Below are 8491 nucleotides of genomic sequence, written 5' to 3'. Positions count from 1 at the left end.
TGTAAAAGGAGATTATAAAGCTTTAAGTAGTAAATAAAGCTGCTATATAACATAGATTACATAAAAAAAGTAGATTTAAGTAAAAAAGACTTTAATAGTTAAAGATAAAGCTTATCTAACTACTCTAAAAGAGTTTAAAGTGTGTAGTAATAGAAAAAAGCTAAAGACACAAGTGCGCGCTAAAGAAGGTACGCTAAGTTAAAAGTAATATAAGCAGTGTAATTAGACTAGGCATAACTTATGTACATGTAAAAAAGTAGTAAAAGTAGACTTTAAATAATATCTTATGTTGTATTGCTTTATACAGGGCTAAAGTAGGCTGTTTTGCGCCAGAATAGGGTGGTTTTAGTGGGGGCTTGGCAAAAGTGGCCGGCTAACCCGTGTGGCCGGCCAACCCGTTAGGTACGTTAATAGCCTATAAGTTATATTTTAGCTTTAGCTAGTTATTTAAGCTCTACTTAAAAAGATGTAGTAAAGAAGGTAAAGAAGGTAGAGAAAGAGAAGAAGGTAGAGGAGAAGGTAGAGGTAGAAGTAGAGAAGAAGGAGAAGTGTAATAAGGTAGGCGCCCCGCCTGCTAAGCTAATACTATACAACTTTCCCTACTATACTAAAAGGTACGCACGGGAATACTTAAGCTAAGTCTTCTCGCATAGTATAATATATATATAGATAATGCTAGAGCTAGCACTAGTACTAGCGGTTGTCTCTAGTCTAGCCTAAATGTTTGCAGTGGTGACACTCGGATGCATCGTCACCATAGTCGCACGATAGTCGGATGTTTCGTCACACGATGATGGGATGCGTCGGCACCATAATCGTATGCATCTCAGCACAGTCTGTTGCCACGACTCACCCACTTATGTCGCATATATATAGACTGCTGCAAAGGACTCCTCTAGCAATACATTTAATGCAGTTCCTCATGTCTCTAGTGCCTTACATAGCTTCACACTAAACCTTTATAAGCGAGAGAAGGCCACGTGGTTGACCGTGCCTACCTTGTTACAAGGAGGAGAAGCAGAGTGACGTTTCCTCTAGGCTTCTAGCGTGTCGCTAGCGTGCTAAAGAACTTTTAAGTAAGCTTATTAATTTTTTTATAGTTTAAGTATTCTATGTTTTTACATATTTTATATACTAATTCCTCGCTTAAACTTTATAGCATAGAAGAATGTTTTTACTAGTAAATAAAACTATTATTTTTAAATAGTATAAAAATATCTTTACTATTAATAATTAACCTTTTTTAAAAGCTTTTTTATATGTCTTTAAAGTTAAGAAGCTGCTTAAAGTGCTTAAATTACTATTGTAGTAAGTGCTTTATAAGTTTATTTACTAGCATATTGCTTATCTTAATATAGCGCACTTTAAAAGATTCTTTTATATACTTCTAGCGCAGCTACATGTTCTAAATATTAATGTAGCCTAAGTAAGTAGTTGTCTAGGTGTTTTTCTCTACTACTAACTAGATTATCTGCTAGTTGTTATAGTAAATCTGCTATAGTACTTCTAGCTCTAGAGTAAGCTTTTTAAAGAAGTGTTTTAAAGCTAGCAATTTTTTATAATATGCGCTAAAGCAAACAGCTTAGCCTTTGTTATAGATATAGTTACTATTAGCTAAAAACCTACTTTTAATAAAATTAGTTTATTAAAAACTAAGATAATATATTTATAAAATAGTTATTTAGTTTTTGTATAATTAGCAAAAGACATATTTTTACACATGACTAGTTACGCGCCTTCTAGTGCTCTATACTATATGCCTATATACAATGTGTAGTATAAGTACATAATTGCCTAGTTTACTACTTAGAAGTGCTGCTTTCTTAGGTTTATTAGATAGTAGAAGTGCTAGGAAGCTGTAAACAGTATATTAAAGTACACTATAATTATAGCATAAAGTGTTAATCTTACACACTCTTAGTATTTCTTAATTTTATGCTTTAACACTAATTCTTAGTTACTTATAAGGTCTTCTAATAGTTAAAAAGTTTTTAGAAAAAGCATACTTTTATAAAGTTAAACTTCTGTACTACTTTTTTAATATACATGTTATATATACTAGCTAGATTATTTTAGTCTTTTAATTTTAATTATTCTAATCTTTAAAAACTATTTACATAGCTTTTAATTTTCTAGCTTATATATATTTTTTAATTATATTAATTAATTAGTAAGCTTCTAACTTATTATAATAGTAATAAATATAAAGTACGTTGTCTATATAATAGAGAAATAGGATATAGCGCTTATAGTTAAAAAATAAGCATATTTTTTTTTAGATAGAATAAGCTTAAGCTTTTAATACTATAAAATTAGCAAGTTACATAGCCTATATAAAGCTCTAAAAAGCTTAATGTACATACTAGGCTATATAAAGCCTTCTAGAAGCGTGCATATTACTTTTAGCTTACTATTACAGTGCGTGTTTAAAACGCACTTATAACATTATATTATGTTTGCAGTTACAGAGCTCTCTATGCGCTAGCCACCAACACTCCTTTAGCGTACTGCTGCCTAGCAGTGCCACCTGCTGCAGCCTAGAGCTATTAGTGGCCTTAAGTCACATGATGGGTTTATCTAGTACTATATAAACCCGTAGTTGCTCTTCTTTAGCAATAGAATCTAGTTCCTCATGTCTTTAGTGCTCTATATAGCTTTTTATATTACCTAATCTCTAGATTAAATTAAGCTGCTATTATAATTACTATGTAGAAAGATCTAGTAGTAAGAGTAGCAGCATAGGTTAACTAGAGCAAGTCCTTACTCTAGAGATTACTATATACATAAATATAAGCTTTATATTTAGTAAAATACTTATTTTTATTAAATTTATATATAAATACCCACTTTAGTAAAAGTAGCTTAGATGTTACTTTAGTTTATACAATTTTTAAGTGTTTTTTTAAGTAGAGTAGCAATTCTTTTTATACTATAATTTTAAAAAAAAGGTTATAACGTACCTAACAGGTTAGCCGGCTACACAGGTTAGCTAGCTACTTTTGCTAAGCCTCTACTACACTTTACCTATCTACATAATGCCTTAACAACAACACTAGATTAAATCTTCTAAAGAATGTTAAATATAGCTTACTTTTTAGGCTTTTAAATAAGACTTAAAACTTTTTTTATAACACACTATAGCTATTTATAATGTTTTTTATATAACACTAAGTAATTAACACGCTAGACAGCTTTTATAAGTAGAATGCTAGCTTAAATTAAGAAATTGAACTAAGCTTAAAAAAAAGTAGTTATTAAGTACATACTTAAGCTTATTACACACAGATTTTTTTCTAGGCTTATAGCTATAGCTAATATAGCTAATTCCTTACGCGCAGAGTGTAATCTAGGCTAGGTTAGCTTAAACTAGCCTAGTATATAGGTTAAGCACTGCTCTAAGTTTATAATAAAGTTTAATTATAAGTATAATTATAAAAAAGTGCTTTATAAAAATCTAAAAGTTATCTAAAGCTAGTTTTACTTAGTAGCTAATATAAAAGCTAAGTATAGTATTTAAAATAAAAACACATATAACTTTAATAAGTTAAGCTTTATAATAGGCTAAATATTAACTAGAGTAGTTATTATAGCTTTAAAGAAATAAAAACAGCTAAAGGTTATATAGTAAGGTAATAGAAAGTAGATAATAGTTATTTAAGGCATTAACATAATAAAGTAAGCTATGTTACTTTTTATTATTTTTAAAAGCTACTATTACTTTTTTACTTAGTATAAAAATAAAAATCTACTTTAAAACTAAGTTATTATAGTTTTTAAAAACAGCTAGATAATAAATAAGCTTAAGGTGTAGTAGTTAAAGCACTTTAATAAGTATATAAAAAAAAGTTATAAGCGCTTATTAGCTTTTTATTATTAATAGCTATAAAAGCTATAACTTACTTAATTTTTAGTAGTACTATAAAAAAAATAAAATTATTACTATTTATATACTTTTACACTTATTACACCTTTTACAGCCTCTTAATATAGGTTATTTTACCTCTTTAAAAAAGTGTATAAGCGCTAAGCTAAAATTTTTATATATAACTAAATTATTTATATTATAAAACTTAAGTTTCTACTATGCTTTATACACACTTATAATGCAGTAATTACTTTTAGTAATATCTAAGAAGGGTTTTAAAGCGCTAGTTTAATCTTATTTAACTTAAAATAAGTTAAAATAGCTTTTAATATTTAGTTATGTACTTTATTACTACTACTACTACTTATTAATAATAAGCTCTAGCAGTTATAAACTCTTAGTAATACTCTTAAATTTAGGTTATAATTAATACTTATAAAAGTAAAAATTTAAAAGTATATAAATAGCTTACTAACATTTATAGTAAAGGCTATTAAAAAAAGTTTTAAAAAGGGCAGTAATTATTACACATAAGCTAGTGTTAGTGTAAAAGAAGATTATAAAGCTTTAAGTAGTAAATAAGGCTGCTATATAACATAAATTACATAAAAGAAAGCAGATTTAAGTAAAAAAGACTTTAATAGTTAAAAATAGAGCTTGTCTAACTACTCTTAAGAAGTTTAAAGCGCGTAGTAATAAGAAAAAGCTAAAGACACAGGTGCGCGCTAAAGAAAGTAAGCTAAGTTAAAGGTAATATAAGTAGTGTAATTAGACTAGGCATAACTTGCGTATATATAAAAAAGTAGTAAAACTAGACTCTAAATAATATCTTATGTTGTATTGCTCTATATAGGGCTAAAGTAGGCTGTTTTGCGCTAGAATAGGGTGGTTTTAGTAGGGGCTTAGCAAAAGTGGCCGGCTAACCTGTTAGGTACGTTATAAGTAGTTATATAAATCTTTTTATTTTAAAAGTTTTGTTTAGAAGTTTATAAGCTCTTAGTTAAAGCTGCTTACATAAAGTAGCTATAAAAAACACTATATAAAGCATCTTAAGCGCGTTATAGTTATAAGTAATAAAAGCAACTTGCTAGTTAACGTACCTAACAGGTTGGCCAGCCACTTTTGCCAAGCCCCCACCACACTCTACCTATCTACATAATGCCTTAACAACAACACTAGATTAAATCTTTTAAAGAACATTAAATGCAGCTTACTTTTTAAGCTTTTAAATAAAACTTAAAACTCTTCTTATAACACGCTGCAGCTATTTATAATGTTTTTTACACAACACTAAGTAATTAACACGCTAGGCAGCTTTTATAAGCAGAATGCTAGCCTAAATTAAGAAATCTAACTAAGCTTAAAAAAAAGTAGTTGTTAAGTACATACTTAAGCTTATTACACACAGATTTCTTTCTAGGCTTGTAGCTATAGCTAATATAGCTAATTTCTTACGCGCAAAGTGTAATCTAGGCTAGGTTAGCTTAAACTAGCCTAGTATATAGGTTAAGCACTGCTCTAAGTTTATAATAAAGTTTAATTATAAGTTTAATTATAAGAAAGCGCTTTATAAAAATCTAAAAGTTATTTAAGGCTAGTTTTGCTTAGTAGCTAACATAAAAGCTAAGTATAGTATCTAGAATAAAGACATGTATAACTTTAATAAGTTAAGCTTTATAATAAGCTAGATATTAACTAGAGCAGTTATTACAGCTTTAAAAAAATAAAAATAGCTAAAAACAATATAGTAAAGTAATAAAAAGTAGATAATAGTTATCTAAAGCATTAATATAATAAGGTAGGCTATTTTACTTTTTATTATCTTTAAAAGCTGCTATTACCTCTCTACCTAGTATAAAAAAAATCTGCCTTAGAACTAGGTTATTATAGTCTCTAAGAACTGCTAGATAATAAATAAGCTTAGGCTATAGTAGTTAAAGCACTTTAATAAGCATATAAAAAAAGAGTTATAGGCGCTTATTAGCTTTTTATTATTAATAGCTATAAAAGCTACAACTTGCTTAATTTCTAGTAGTACTATAAAAAAAATAAGATTATTACTATTTATATGCTTTTACACTTATTACACTTTTTACAGCCTTTTAATATAAGTTATTTTACCTCTCTAAGAAAGGTGTATAACTACTAAGCTAAAGATCTTATATATAACTAGATTATTTATATTATAAAACTTAAGTTTTTACTATGCTTTATACACACTTATAATGTAGTAATTACTTCTAGTAATATTTAAGAAGGGTTTTAAGGCGCTAGTTTAGTTCTATTTAACCTAGAATAGGTTAAAATAGCCTTTAACATCTAGTTATGTACTTTATTACTACTACTACTTATTAACAACAAGCCCTAGTAGTTATAAACCCTAAGTAATACTTTTAAATTTAAGTTATAATTAATACTTATAAAGGTAAAAATTTAAAAGTATGTAAATAGCTTACTAACATCTATAGTAAAGGCCTTTAAAAAAGTTTTAAAGAGGGCAGTAATTATTACACATAAGCTAGTGTTAGTGTAAAAGGAGATTATAGAGCTTTAAGTAGTAAATAAGGCTGCTACGTAACATAGATTACATAAAAAAAAGTAAATTTAGGTAAAAAAAACTTTAATAGTTAAGAATAAAGCTTGTCTAACTACTCTAAAGGAGTTTAAAGCGCGTAGTAATAAGAAAAAGCTAAAGACATAAGTGCGCGCTAAAGAAGGTAAGCTAAGTTAAAGGCAATATAAGCAGTGTAATTAGACTAGGCATAACTTGCGTACATATAAGAAAGTAGCAGAAGTAGACTTTAAATAATATCTTGTGTTGTATTGCTCTATATAGGGCTAAAGTAGGCTGTTTTGCGCTAGAATAGGGTAGTTTTAGTGGGGGCTTGGCAAAAGTGGCCGGCCAACCTGTTAGGTACGTTATGCTTATTACCTATGTAGTTATTTCTACCTTTAAGTAATTCTCTAGCTAGCTAACTTAAGTTTTAATAAGCTTTTTAGCTTCTACACTTTTAGGCTTATGCTGTTAAGGATTGTAAATTAGTATATTACTTTACTACTTATCTAACTTTTAAAGTAGAAGCTTAAAGGCTTTTTTTATATTATAAATTTTCCTTTACTTATTTCGAATTTTAACAATTTTAAAGGCATTTTTTTAAAAAAAAATTACTTTATTACTTTTATTTTTATAAAAGTGTGTTTTATTAAACGCTATATTTTTATAGTAATTACTTAGTTAAGTAATAAAACTTATATTTTATAAATATTTAAATCTTTATCGCTTATAAGATATTTTATATAGCTTTATAAAGTTACTTTAAAGCTTTACTTCTAACGCCTAGCTACTTGCTCTCTATTAAGTAGGTAAGCGTAACTGCTATATAGTTATATCCTACTCTAATTAGGCTTTAGATTAGCTGTAGCACTTCTTACTTACTTTAGCTTATAGTATTTAAAGTATTTAGTAAACTACGTGTCTAAGACTTTATTTAGTAAGTATATGTTATGTATGTGCAATAAGCTTATATGTGAAGCTATGTAAGCACTAAAGGCATAAGAAACTAGATTATATTACTAAAGAAAAGCAACTACAGGTTTATATAGTACTAGATAAACCTATTATGTAACCTAAAGCTACTAATAGCTCTAGGCTGTAGCTAGCGCATAGAGAGCACTATAATTGCAAACATTATATTATACAGCTATGTTGCTATGTTTACTACTTCTAGCTAGAGCTTCTTAGAGAGTCCTACGCTGCTTCTTATTTTAATTGTCACGATCGGCATGCTCAAGCTACAAGCAAGAGGTGGTGTAACCTAGGGTTGCTACTTTTTAGTAATAGTAATTACTAAGTAATTTCTATAGTAATTACTATTTCTATAAATAGATATTTCATAGAAAAAGATATTAAGTGTAAGGACAGGGCTCCGCACCACTCCGCCAATACAACTAAAAGGTATAAATAATCAACCAACGTTAATTTTCAGGTGCAGAATAGTATATATACCTGTTGCACGTAAGCGCCATCTCGGCCTTACACGTAAGCGCTATCCTGGCCTTACATTATCCCCCTTCTTAGCAGACGCATGTCCCAGGCGTCACATGACCTACCCGCAGCTCAGAGGCGCCTATGCGCATGTCTCGGTTACCGGCCAGAGGCTGACCACCTGCGGCCTAGAGGCGCGGGATAAATAACAACACAACGCTTAGTGGCCCACGCCAGCTAAGCTATATACACTAGACCTCCTAGCAGCTACAACATGGCGCTAGAAAAGGCTGCCTCACGTTTTAGTCTAAAAACTAGCTAAGCTGTCTAATGTGTGGGTTAAACACGCAACTGTCCTTGTTATTAGTTAATTATTATATAAGGATAGGGCTCTGCACTACTCTGCTAATACAACTAAAAGGTATAAATAATTAACTAACGTTAATTTTTAGGTGCAGAACAGTATATATACCTGTTGCACGTAAGCGCTATCCTAGCCTTACATTAAGTAGTAAAAGTAATAATTATTATAATAGTATATAATAATTCTTACGTCTCTAGTAATATATAAAGCTTTTTTATTTAAAAAAACCTATATAAGCTAAAAAAACGTTAACAAGTAATTACTATATTTTAAATAA

The sequence above is a fragment of the Lindgomyces ingoldianus genome, assembly GCF_010093535.1.
Source record: "Lindgomyces ingoldianus strain ATCC 200398 unplaced genomic scaffold BDR25scaffold_8, whole genome shotgun sequence".
NCBI lineage: Eukaryota > Fungi > Ascomycota > Dothideomycetes > Pleosporales > Lindgomycetaceae > Lindgomyces > Lindgomyces ingoldianus.
Note: the sequence above shows the minus strand (reverse complement) of the source record.